The sequence below is a fragment of the Diplotaxodon limnothrissa genome, linkage group LG5 (genome assembly GCF_057381915.1).
Source record: "Diplotaxodon limnothrissa isolate DT_005_m linkage group LG5, D_limnothrissa_male_GT1.1, whole genome shotgun sequence".
NCBI lineage: Eukaryota > Metazoa > Chordata > Actinopteri > Cichliformes > Cichlidae > Diplotaxodon > Diplotaxodon limnothrissa.
This window is the reverse complement of record NC_140600.1, coordinates 18,075,944-18,089,138: the sequence shown is the minus strand read 5'-3', so window position 1 is coordinate 18,089,138 and position 13,195 is coordinate 18,075,944.

Genomic DNA, 13,195 nt, shown 5'->3' with positions numbered 1-13,195 from the left:
AGCTATGTGTATATATGTATATATCAGACAGATGGTTTAGTGTCATCATTCACAAAGTGGCACCCAATTAAAGAGGGACTATAATGTTGACAGACATCAACGGTGGTTTCACACAGAATTAAAAAGCTGAAATGTGTTTCTTCCCATTTGCTGAGCTTGCAGAGGCCCTACTGTAACCAGAGTGTTATTGTGCGTCTTTGATTGCAGTGGTAGAAGTGGGACTGCACAGCGGCTGTAGCTTGATGACGGCCTTTGCTTTCACATCATCAGTCTCACATCCTGACCACAAGCGGAGGACTCATAGCTCGGGGTGCGGCGGATCTCTGTTTGTCAGAAACAGAACAAAAGAGAGAGAAAGGGATTCAGAGAAAAGGGAGCATAAAAACTGTTTTGTACAGTCTGTTAATGCTGCATGTGAGACTTTAAATATAGCACAGTTTTGCTCATGTGCGATAGCAAGGTCATGGTAGAATCAGGCAGAGCTTTAAAAGCAGAATAGAGAGGAGATAAAGAAAAGAAGATGGACGAGAACGGGTAAAAAGTCCGAGATGAGAATGTCTGTTATTCAGTGTGAGATTTAGCCTCGACTCTACCGTTAGACACGGACAGAATGATGATTAAAAACTAAGAGACGAAGCAGGGAGAAGATTGTGCTCTGTTGTAATAGTATCTCAGCTGGCAGGAGAATGGGCAAATATGCAGGAATGATGAAATCACGTAGCATGTACATAAATATTTCACGCTGGTACTTCACATTCAGAGCCCGTCAGAGCATAGCGTCCCACAAATGTTATTCATTATGTAACAGTTAAAAAGACCCCAAGGTTCTTTTATGTTCAGTGACTCAGTGAATGTAATGCACACACACACACACACACACACACACACACACACACACACACACACACACACCAAAGAGACTTATTGCTCGGTATTCATGGTGCAAAACCGTCACACTAACACATCAAACATTTAGAGCATCATGCCGGTAATTAGCTGACCAAAACTGCAGGCACCCTACAGTGGGAAAAATTATGTGCTGTCCTTAGAAATATCAGCTTCTAGAAATCTGGTTTTAATCACCAAAGACATTTTTTTTTAAACTAGGCAAAGTATGACCTAAGCTGTAGGCCTAAGAGATAAGCTCAAATAATAATTATTAGAATTATTATTTCTTTTCACTTTTTGTTTTTTTAATTCACTTTAGATGTAATTACTTTCCAGAGTGGATGTGTGTTTATATGTGTGTTTTTAGCTTTCATTAGTTTTAGAGGCTTAATCTCTTGAATTACTATAATGTGGAGGATATGTGCCAAAGGCAAAGGCTGAGGAGTTTGGTACAGATGTTGCAAAACAAACACAACCTGAGTGTAAATAAACAAAACCTCTTCAGGCAGGTTGTGTTGTTAAATGTGACAGCAGCTGAGAGCGAGGAAATTTCCTTTGTGTTTTTACATTTTATTTCAGGTAAAATGTTTTTTCATATCTCCTTAGTTAACTATTTATTACAACCTTGGTGACAAGGTATAGCTAAAATATTTTCCTGCTGTCTGTAACATTGTTACAACTGATGGAGGACGACTACATCAGCTCCCAAACTTAAGCTTTAAATTGCTTCATTAATCACTAGCTTTGCCTGACTGACACAGTGTGACTGCCCACTGTGATAAATGAACCAGTAAAAATAAGTAGCCAGTCGTACGCCATGCAAACAATATTAACAATCATAAAAAACTGCAGACATGCAAAAACAACAACCCCCCCCCCACAACAAATAGATTAAAAAAAACGCAGAAAAATTACTTTCAGTGTGCATAAAAATAGCCAGCAAAAGTCATTATATTTATTCTAGCAGAGACAACAACTACACTGATTTGTTGTAGGAAGCTCCAAACATACATGAACGTGACGCACAAACATTTTAATCAATACATTACTACATATTCATATATGCATGTTATATATTATATACCGATCTAAGCATATCTCGTCACAGTGTACTTCGCCCTCTGGCTGGTATTTCACATCTTTATTTTCACCAGAACAAAGTATTCTGGAGTTACCTTTAAGTTATAATAGCTAAGGCTAGCCACATAGTTGATTTATTTTTGCAAATCTCCCATGTTATGATGACTCCTTTGGATACACTGTATATTGACAACAATTACTGGAATGAGGCAATGTGCAGTTTTAGTTCAGCTTGCAACACCATCAGGGAGATGTCTGATTTTTTTTCATTGCTTTAATCTACATCATGGCAGAAACCTCAAACATAGAGTCAGAGAGTTCTGACTGAGGCCTGTGGCAGATCTCAGCGCCATGGAGTGATGGAGCGCTTTGAAGAAGCAGAGGTGGTCACAGCAGAAATTGATTTGATGGAAGTTTTTTGAATTGAGATGCCACTGGATAACCTTTTCTCCAACATCGCCAAAACTGACCTCTAAGTCGGCCACTGATGTTACTTTTAGTGATCCAGTGAAAGTAACATCAGCTGAATGTCAAATCATGTCTTCTAAATTACTGTACTCCAGAAAAGGCCACCAAGTATTTTATGAAACGGATAACCACACATTCAGTGCAAAAGTACCCTGAACCTGCAATCTTTCTATTGGCCAGCAGGATGAATCCTGAATTTTGTGTCGAAATCTCTAGTAAAATGGTCCTGAGCTCACTTGACCTCGATCAACACTTTCCTGACAGGTTTGTGGGCTCAATCACTAGTTCCAAGTCCTATTGAGCACAACATATTCAACAGGTTGGACTACTGCTGTTGAACCCTCTTAAATTCCAGAGTGAATCCATCAAGTGATTGCCTGTCCAAGGCTTTGCGTTCCATTTCCGTCACTTGCCCTCTTCCCCTTCTCTTATTTCTCCCAGCTCTTTGTCTTCTGATGAGCAGAGTTTCCACAATTTTATCCACCTTCCACCATTTCAGCTACCTAGGGAAAATTACAAATAGCTGCCGGGGAAAACAAAAGCACTATTCGTCTCCTGTTTTGGTCGTACAATCATGCCTTCATTGTCCCAGAAGACTTCACATCCACTGCCAAACTGACGTGAAAGCAATTCTCACAGATTACTGGTCTAAACCCAGACGATGCCATTATAACTTTGCCACATAAAGTAAACTTTAAAAAAGATGAAAGCCCTGCTACGTCTGCCTTAAAGGTGTTCTACACAAGAACTTCTGTTCTGCGTGATAATAAAACTGTTTATATTTAGATGAATTTATACCCCTTCATCACGGTTGCAGAGTTTTCCTATCCAAACCGCTGCAGGCTTCAGTCTCTTGACTTAACAGAAGATCATGTACAGCTGATGTCTGTCGGCCAAATTACTATCAAGCAATAAAATTAATTGTCTGCCTCTGTTTAGAGCAGTTACGACGACAGTGAAAGCTATAAGCATCCAAACACCATATTATTGAAATGTATGCAAAATTTGTGAAACAATTGTTGTGGGTGCAAAGTGTAAGTCAGTGTCTGAGCTGAGACGCTAACGACACGGGAGCAGTTCCCACCTCCCGGGGCTCTTCTTACGCTTCTATCAGCCATTCGCTTTCATCTTTTTTTACAAGCAACCTGCTCAATAATGGATTTGTCATTTAATTTTGATGTCCTCCATTTTTTATCATTTGCTCTCAAAAGCTCATAGCAATTTTGGCAGTTTCAGGAGAGCAGAACAACGTGCTGATAGGTGTATACAAAGGGCTCGTGATGTGAGGACTTGTAATTTTGACTGTGGATAAATAATTTTTAATCACTATTTGTTGTTTATTTATCGGGGACTTGCACAATACATGTATCGTAACAAACAAAAGGGACCAATATGTGCTAAAAGCTTTTCATCTGTAGTTCATCGCTAATCTGTGGGCTTTTCTTTATCACTCTTTATCTCTTAGTGCTCATCATTGATCTGTACACTCCTATGATTCACATTTAAGCCCCACATATAACTGTATCCCGACTATACAAGGGCAATAAAAACAAAACGCAAAAAACAGCTGCACTGACACTTGAATTAAAATCCGTGTACATGTGTACATGCACCACCTTACCATAAGCTGTCTCACTACTAATTCATAAAGAATATTAGTGCTCCTCCAGTTTAATTGGACAGTGAAAAAGATGCTCACAATCAATACCACAGGTGAAGAGATACCACTTTTAATCCATACTTTCTTCTTCTTCAACATTTAAGTGCAAAAGCTATTTATTGTAGCTTCGAGCTGCTAGTTTCAAGATAATGATCAGGCTTTTTCTTCCAGCTACAGGCGATTGGCTTTTCTTGAATGCACAAAAGGTTGTGTACAGCTTATTTGGACTTTATGTGTGAAACTACTGGTGTGTAACACCTGAAGGCCTGTAAACACACTTCGATTTGTAAAATCAGAGGAGTTTCCGTTTAACCACGCCTGCAAAGAATATCTTATGCTACTGGTTGCCTTTTGGGACTACGAGCACACTATGTCCTTGACTCAGGATCATGGGATGCAAAATCAAAACAATAAAACCCACTGATTACTTTTAATAACCATTTGTCATGAGTACACATTGCCAAAAACAAAAAAAAGGGCTGGAGTTCATTGTCTGATGTGTCGTCTGTTCTGGCTGTATCATTACTTAAATGCAAGTGCAGTTATTATTTGGTATCGGTGCTTTCTACAAAATTTGCTCCTAATAGAAATAAAAGCATTGACTCAGGCTCAGTAGAAGCTCTTATGGATTTTTCCATTTATGTATTTATGAGTTTTATTGCAACAGTTTTCAAAATCTCTTTCAAATCACGCCAGTCTTCAAAGAATAGAAAATGATGCGTATTTTTCAGGATTGTTAGATAAAGCTTATGTGCTTGGAGCTTGGCATTACATCTGTCCATGTCCCACCAAAACAAATTAATGGTACACATTACCATTCTTCCTGCAAATGGTTGCACTCACAAAACCCGCACAGACACACAAAAAGCAAACAAAATGTTTTGTATCGGCAGTTTTAAAGAAAACTGTGTTAGCACATGTATTTGTTTTGCTTGATGCACAGGCAATAAACTCTGCACCCGAGTATCTGCATGCAATTAAGTTCTTACTTGTCTACCTGAATAACAAGACTTGTATTAAATCTAATGCAGAATTAGCAAAAGAACATGTAAAAGCAGATGTGCGTAGACACATACTTGTTCGCACAAACTCAATGAAAGAAAGTGAGGTATGCTAGATTAAAATTTAGCATATTACAAAACTAATTTTTGCATGTGGGGTACTGAATTACAAGGGGCTGCCTTTCTTTTTAAGGGTACTGTCAAATAATCAGTGTTTTGAAAGTTTTCACGGAGAAGAACATAGATTAAAAGGACAGGGTATATCAGATCAGTCGCATTCAAGCTTCTCCGGGAGTTAAAGTCAAACACGTCTCTCCTTTGGGCTCCTTTGGACTCTCCAGTTTGAGAGAAGCCAGGCAGAGACTGAATGAAGCTGCAAGACAAAGAGTGATTTGTATGAAGAAAAGACACATGCTCATGTCAAATAGTCTTTGCATATACGTCTTGCTTGGTAAGTGCAGATATGACACAGGGACACTGCAACAGAGCTGAATAGAGACAGAGGATTTAGAGAGCAGGAAAGAGGGGTGGTATGACAGAGATAGAGGTACTGGATGCAGATACTTTAAAAAAAACACACACACACACACACACACACACACACACACACACACACACACACACACACACACACACGCATTGCTCTGCAGCTGAATCTTTTCCAGCACTAAGACACCCATATACACAAACTCATCATTTATTTTCCTTCTCTGCCTGCAGAGACACTCAAGCTTTTTCATCACACACACACACACACACACACACACACACACACACACACACACACACACACACACACACACACACACACACACACACACACACACACACACACACACACACACACACACACACACCTGCTCCCATGACTACTGAATCAATCCCGCTTTCATTCAGAGTGAATATGCATGCATCCACCACAGCTGCATGTGTGCAAGAGCAACTACATGCTTCTGTGAGTGCTACAGTGTCCAGTTTGCTCAGAAAATACAACATATTTTATCTTACCGCAGCAGAAGCACAGACTACATCTCTCTCATTCTCTCTCGTTTCTTCCCTTCTCCATTCGCTTTCAGTCGTTGTTTCTGCAGATTCTTCACATGCCGAGTTTTCTGTCGTTCCCCCTCTCGCACGTTTGTTGATCTCTTAAGATTCCTGAAATATCACTTCCCCAGCTCCCTCTCTATCACAAGGGCTGAAGAGAAAATTGGCATAGACTGAGTCTCTCTCTCTCTTTTTCTATCTTTCTCCTCTTCTCTCTATCGCTCTCTCTCTCTCGCTCTCTCTCCCTCCAGCTAGAGAGGAGATGAGGTGTTCTGCAGCAGTGCTTCTGCCCCTCTCATTTCTCCACCTCTCTTTCTGTTGCCTGCCTCACTCTCTCTCGTTCTCGTTTTCTTTCCACAAGCTGATAGAAAGCCACATGTGCTCCATTTTTTCTGGATGAGAAGTTTTTTTTGGCCCCTAGTGGCATTTTAGTTTTCTGCCATCATGTGTGCATTAAAGACCTGTTTATATATATATATATATATATATATATATATATATATATATATATATATATATATATATATATATATATATATATATATATGTGTATGTGTGTGTGTGTGTGTGTGTGTGTGTGTGTATATATATATATATATATATATACATACACATACACTTTTTTTTTTTTTTTAGTTTTTCTGTCATCTTTCTTATTAAGACACAAAACATGGTCATACACCAGAAAGTAAACTGATTTCTTAGTGTTGATATTCCATTAAATAACAATTAAGTTTTTTTTTAAATTTAACAGTAAAAGACATAAAAAACCTTTTTAATTAGAGGATTAATTTCTTTATTTCTTTATTTCTTACAGTGAAAGCCCAATGGAGCGTGCTAATGAGTTTCTTTAAATTACTACAGCAGCGCGTCTTCATAATGTGAAAAAACTGAAACATATTTTTGAAAGTGCACTGCAGGAAATTCAAGTAAACAAATTCTAGTAAACCTTCTGTAAAATCAGATTTTCAGGTGCGTTTTTAAAAAAAATTGTTTATTGGACTTTAGCTTAACTGGTCTGGCCCGCTTGAGCTGAAATTGGGATTTAAGCAGCACATGATGTAAAACGAGTTTGATGGGGCACCCTTTAGGGTGAATATGACATGATTAAAGAACTGAGGTGAGACAAACACTTACCAAGTCCAAACAGCAAGGAGGTCAGGGTGCATGGATAGGTAATCAAAAACATTTTTCAATAAAAGTCTTCTTGTTTCCCGTTTCCAGACAAACAATGTTTCCATATTAAATTTCAAGAGTTTTCTGTTTTTAAGAATAGTGTTTATATACTGTGTTTGTATAGTGTTTATGCAGATCATTTAAGTTACCAGTTAAGCTAGGGAATCAGAAAGCCCCTCTTTTTCCAGATTGTGGACAAACCATTTTAGACTTTGTAAACTGGAAGCTTTGCAGATTACATTTCTTGACATCACTTTTTCAATTTCTTTCCAGACCATGACTATCTTTCTTTGTTTCCTGTCTCTGTCAGGAGCTGTTTTCACTGAACCCGCCAAAAAAAACCTCCCAGCTTCCTTCCTAACAAGCACCAAATAGCAGACAGACATAATTAGCGACTAACTGGTGAACATGTAGCAGCATTTAGCTTCTAAAGACAAGTTTCTTCAAGAACTGAGACAAAAAAAAAAAAAAACATAGCCAAACATAGCGTGACTTTAATGTATATCCACTAGTGTAAATGCAGAGTACAAAACACAGTGGGTTCAAATAGAAATGCACGACTTAATAAAAAGTCAGTACTGATACATGCAAATATTCCACCAGCACGATCAGAGCACCCATCTCATCCTGCAAGGATCATCCATATTTATGGCAATCCATTAGTGGATTCTTAGACTACTTCTACTGTCAGATCATGCTTTTGGGAGACCACAGATTAATAGCAGTCCCCATATACAGTATTATATTACAGGAAGTATATTAGATAGCACAGCTACTTACTATATATATATTACAGAAAATATAATGAAGAATGATTACCCCCTGACCACTCACACCAAAATCCATCAGTTTTTAGATGCATGCTTTAAATATTAAAAGTTCAGGGACGGGACATCCTGAGTCTGCGCTGGGTCAAACGTTGCTGGGAGCCGTTAAAAACTAACATGAGGACGTGCATTTTCTGTTTTAGCACTTAGAGAGGTTATTAAAGGTGGGAAGTGAAGAGTAACAAGATTAGAACAGTAGTCGCAAAGCTTTTCTCTGTGTTGTAATCTGATATTAGACCTCTAAGTACATTTTAACACAGCCAGTGGTGACATGAAAGTTGGATTTGAGGCTATCCTCCAATCACTTATAATTTGCTTGTTTTAAAAAAAGAGGAAGTAAAAGTTAAATACATTTATATAGTGCTGTGTTTATCATTATAATTTGAGTGGGTGCATTGTGGTTGAAAGTCAGCCAGATGGTTGTGTAAGAAAGTAGATGATAGCAAGTCGCTCCTGCAGAATATGCTGTGATAACGAAAGTGCCAAAAAAGAGTGAGAAAAAGAAAAGAACTCAGAAGTCAGCCAACGGAAAAGTATGAAGCTTTTTTTTTGCAATGTGTGTGTGTGTGCATATATATATCTTCATGCGTGTGTGTGTGTGTGTCCGCGTACATATATCTTCATGTGTGTGTGTGTGTGTGTGTGTGTGTGTGTGTGTGTGTGCATGTCACATAGTCTGACTTGGGTCTCTAATGGCTCTCCCCTTCATTTGCTTGATTCATTCAAGAGCCAACACACAAAAGCACGCACACCCACATGCCCTGCTGACTGAAAGGCAGCAAGGATAAGTGGTAGCTCGCTGAAAGGAAGGGAGAGAGAGGGGGTCGCCATAGCAACAAGGAGGGGTTGTCGCTTTTATTGGAGAAAGAAAATCAGCTCTGCCTAAACCCCCCACCCCAAACCACCGCCACCAACTCTCCTCTCACTCTCCCAATTCTCCTTTCCCTGCCTCACCTTTCTTTTTCTCTGTTTGTTCATTTCATCTTCCCTGAGCTGACATCAGCTTCCTGAGACATGGACACATGATGTGGACATTCAAGTCACGGCCGTTGTTACAGTTGTTTCTTATTAGCACACTGGAGGTAAAATGGTTTTGATAGATCAGGTGCAAGGACGAAGTGTAAATGTGTGCAGGAAAATTAATATATTTGCGTCACGCACACACTAAAGACAGAAGTATGGCAGCATATATACAAATTTGGCTCATTGCTGCAGCAGTAGTGACAGTGTTGCAACCTTGCAAATATTTTGAAAGTACTGTATGTCTTCAGCTGTCAGTGAGTCGAAATCCTGAGTCACATCATTTACATTTTTAAGAAAACAGGCTCTTTGTTCTCAGCACATCTGAGCAGAAGCAAGCGCTCTGTAAACTTCAGGAAGAAATGAGATCGATTCGTCAGAAAAACCACACATGCACAGGGCGAATGGTGGCACAAAAAAATTCAGCAACACGTTATGTCATGCTGTAACAGCCTGCTTCTGAAAAATGATTTTAAAACAAGTCATCTTCTAATGTGCAGCAGAGCATCTCGATCCTGTCACAGCATCTGAATTCTGTTTGCAGGTGGGCTGTTCCCCAACTGGACCTGGGAACACTCAAGGACGTTTCTGCACAGCTAAATGTGATGTGGGAGGGTTGTGTATGTGCGAGAGCTTGCACACGGAAACATAGTTGAGGGAAAATTATTGAGCATTTGCTGCCATGGTGATAGGCCCAGCAGTATCTAATAGCAACGGGCTGTTGAAAAGCCTGAATTATGTGGGTGGGGAGGCGGTGAGGGTGGAGAATGAGATCAGTTCTGAAAACTGAACAGAGAGCAGTGTTTACACTTTTTACAGTATTTACATTTTCGTCTTGTTTTTTTTCTTTCAGTACACATTTGCTAGTTTTAACCACTCACTGTATAATAAAAGGCGGCTGCAGGCTGATAAACAGCTTTAAGAAACATGGTTCTTGGTTGAACATGACATGTAACCACACATCAGGTCATATTATTTATTAGATTTCCTTAAAAACACTCCAGAAGACACCAAAAGCAAAGACGCAGTTAAGAGGCTGAGTTCATTGGCCTGACCTTGAACTAGCTATGTTTTACAGCTTCCTGTGCCATCATCCACCATTCACTCAAAGTGCCCCTGCCCCTGTATTTAACTCTTACTAACATGTAAACGGGTGAGCTATGAAAAACTGAACAAAAAGCATCCCACTTGCAGCAGCAACAAGAAGGGTAAAAAAGCAGAAGGCACTGCTGCAAAGCTGCACATTTTAGCACGGGACTGAGTTGCTTTTGGAGCCAGCCTCAAGTGGCCATTAGAAGAACTGCAGTTTTTGGCAGCTTTCATTCTGGCTCCGTTTTTACATCCCCCGGAGGTCACTGCTCATTTTTCACATTCGTCCATGCTCAAACTGAAAAGAAAAAGTCTTGTTCTCGCCATTTGTTCCCTCTGTTTTAAATATGCACTCTCACATATCTGAGAAGCTCACATGATCTGATAAGTTCCTCAGCTGCAAAGGCATGAAGATACAAATATAACCTTAACAGTTATTTCATTTTAAACCCCAGTGAAGATGGGAGCTGCTCAGCATCTCTGTCCTTGCTCTCCAACAGAAGGTGCAACACAGCGACATTAACACCACCAGGATTAATCACTATTTTCACATGTCACTCTACTGTCAACTAGCACTGTGTGCCTGTCTGTGTATGTGTGTGCGCTTTATGCAGCTGTGTGTATTGCGTGGGAGATGGCAACAGGTTTGTGTTCATTGCCTGGCTCCCTGTGCATGGTTGCCATGGTGAGAGAGACAGAGAAAGAGAGGAAAGAGTTTAGTTTGCAGTTCAGTAGGTTCAATGTAATTTATCTGTACAGCAAAAAAGAAAAAGCTCTGCTGTTTCAGGGGTCGAGACCTGTTTTGCCTGCAGCGTGCTTCTGACTTTTAAAAGTTCTGGCTATTTTAAAGAGCAAATGACATCACTGCAGAGGGAACTGAAACAATCAGTGGATAAACAGCCTGTTGTTGCTTAACAGCTCACACAAAATGGACCCAGCTGCTACGCAGCTTATTGACTCTCTCTGGTGGTGATATTAAGCAGTGCATCTAATACTCTGCTCATGTTTTTCCCACGCACTTATCGATGTGGTGCATTTTTTTTTTCACATTTTATCCAAACATACACTCATTCTTCTAGTCCATTACAACTTGTGGTGACTGGTGTCAGATAAATTATTGCTCTTTTAAAAATCTAAAAAAGATATTTCAGACTTTTACGGGAAAAAAATTATGTTTTTCTCTCTTTTACTGGAAAAATATCAAATACACAGTCCTTGCCATTAATGAAGCAACGGTGGTGCAGCCACATATATCAGTGGAAAATGTGTAGCTTTCACTGTTAGTTTAATGAATAGCGCAATGGTGAAACTGCAGTGGCTACCCGCTGTTTGGAGGTGATAATGTGCGTCTTTGAAAATATATTTCTCAGCATTGTGTGGAAACTGCAGTATGATGATGCACATCTCAGATACTGGCTCAGCGTTGATTGTGTTTCTATCCTAGCAATGGCTCTCAGGATGACAATGCCAGCCAATCCACCACTTCAGTCCAGGCTGAAATTTCAATACCCTTTAATGATGAGCTACTTCAGCCTGAGATAGCTCATTATTGGCTAACAAACGGAGACAAACTCAGACACATACAGTAGACTTAGTTCAAACTTAGTTCATATAAGGCAGAATCCATGCCATGCAAACTGCCTGTCTCATCACCCCACTTGTCACTTAGTATAGCTATGGCCCATATGTATAACTTGTAACACTTGTAAAGACTGTTCATATTGAATAATTTTTTTGGTTTCATGTGTGGATAACTTTATATTTAAGGCATTTTTTCCTTTAATCACTAAAAGTCAGTATCTGTTAATGAAGCTTTATAAGCATAAAACAATAGCTTAAGGATCCATCCATTGCAGTTGGTCTACTCTAGACTCTAGAGTAGACCAACTTCAATGGACAGGCTCTAGAGTCTAGAGCCTGTCCAGGGTGTACCCAGAGAGGCAGGGTACACCCTGGACAGATTGCCAGTCTAGTGCAGGGCTAAGACAAAAAGACAAACAGCTATTCACAATCATGATCACACGGTCAGTAGGTGGAATCACCATTTAACCGAACATGCATGTCTTTGGACTGCAGGAAAAAACCAGAGCACCTGGAATGAACACACTGTCGTGTTGGTGTGAAGTGTGGCTGGTTAGGGCCCAAAGCCAGTCTCCAAAAGCAGGCAGATTTCCAAGGTCGGAAAAAATCAAGACTAGATAGAATGTATAAAACAACCCCCCCCACGAAAAGGCTCCAGCTGGCTGGCATTGTATGAATCTGCCATTGTAATTACAAAACAACTGATCTACTTCCAAGTATAGAAGAGGGCAAAAAGTCTGTATGTCCCTTCTAAAGTACAGAACAACATTAATAACTGATCATGAACCGTGTGTGAGGATGATAAGGAGCGCAGCAGAGAGGACAACCACATAAACACCACTATCAAACTGTACTTGGAAAATGGTGCTTCAGTGAAATTTACAGGAGCTTCCCTCGAAAAACAGTTAGATATTGGAAGCAAGGCAAAATATATGGCGATACGTGTCAGTGCCTCTTTAACTGAACTGAAGGCTTTTTATTTCAAATCTGCCTTGAGGGCCTCAATTTTTTGCTCCTAATGATTTAAGCGAGACCGGTTGTGCCTCTGTTACTTTTTCCCTTTTAGGCGAAAAGTACATTTAAGAAATTGAGTGTGATGTACAGAACAACCCATTTTAGTAACTTCAAAGAGATCTGATTTAACCTACGAACGCATTATCGAAAGGCATGCTGAAGGTTATCAGCGTTTCCTGGAAATCTCATGAAACGCTCATGTTGCGCAAACAAATATGTTTTTTGTTTTCCGCATTTGCTGATTAGCCAAATCAGCTATAGTTAACAAATATTACGCATACGTTGAAGAAGTGAGGGCTATATAAAGAGCGTTAGTGTCCTGATGTTTCTCTGATACAGTAGGCAAC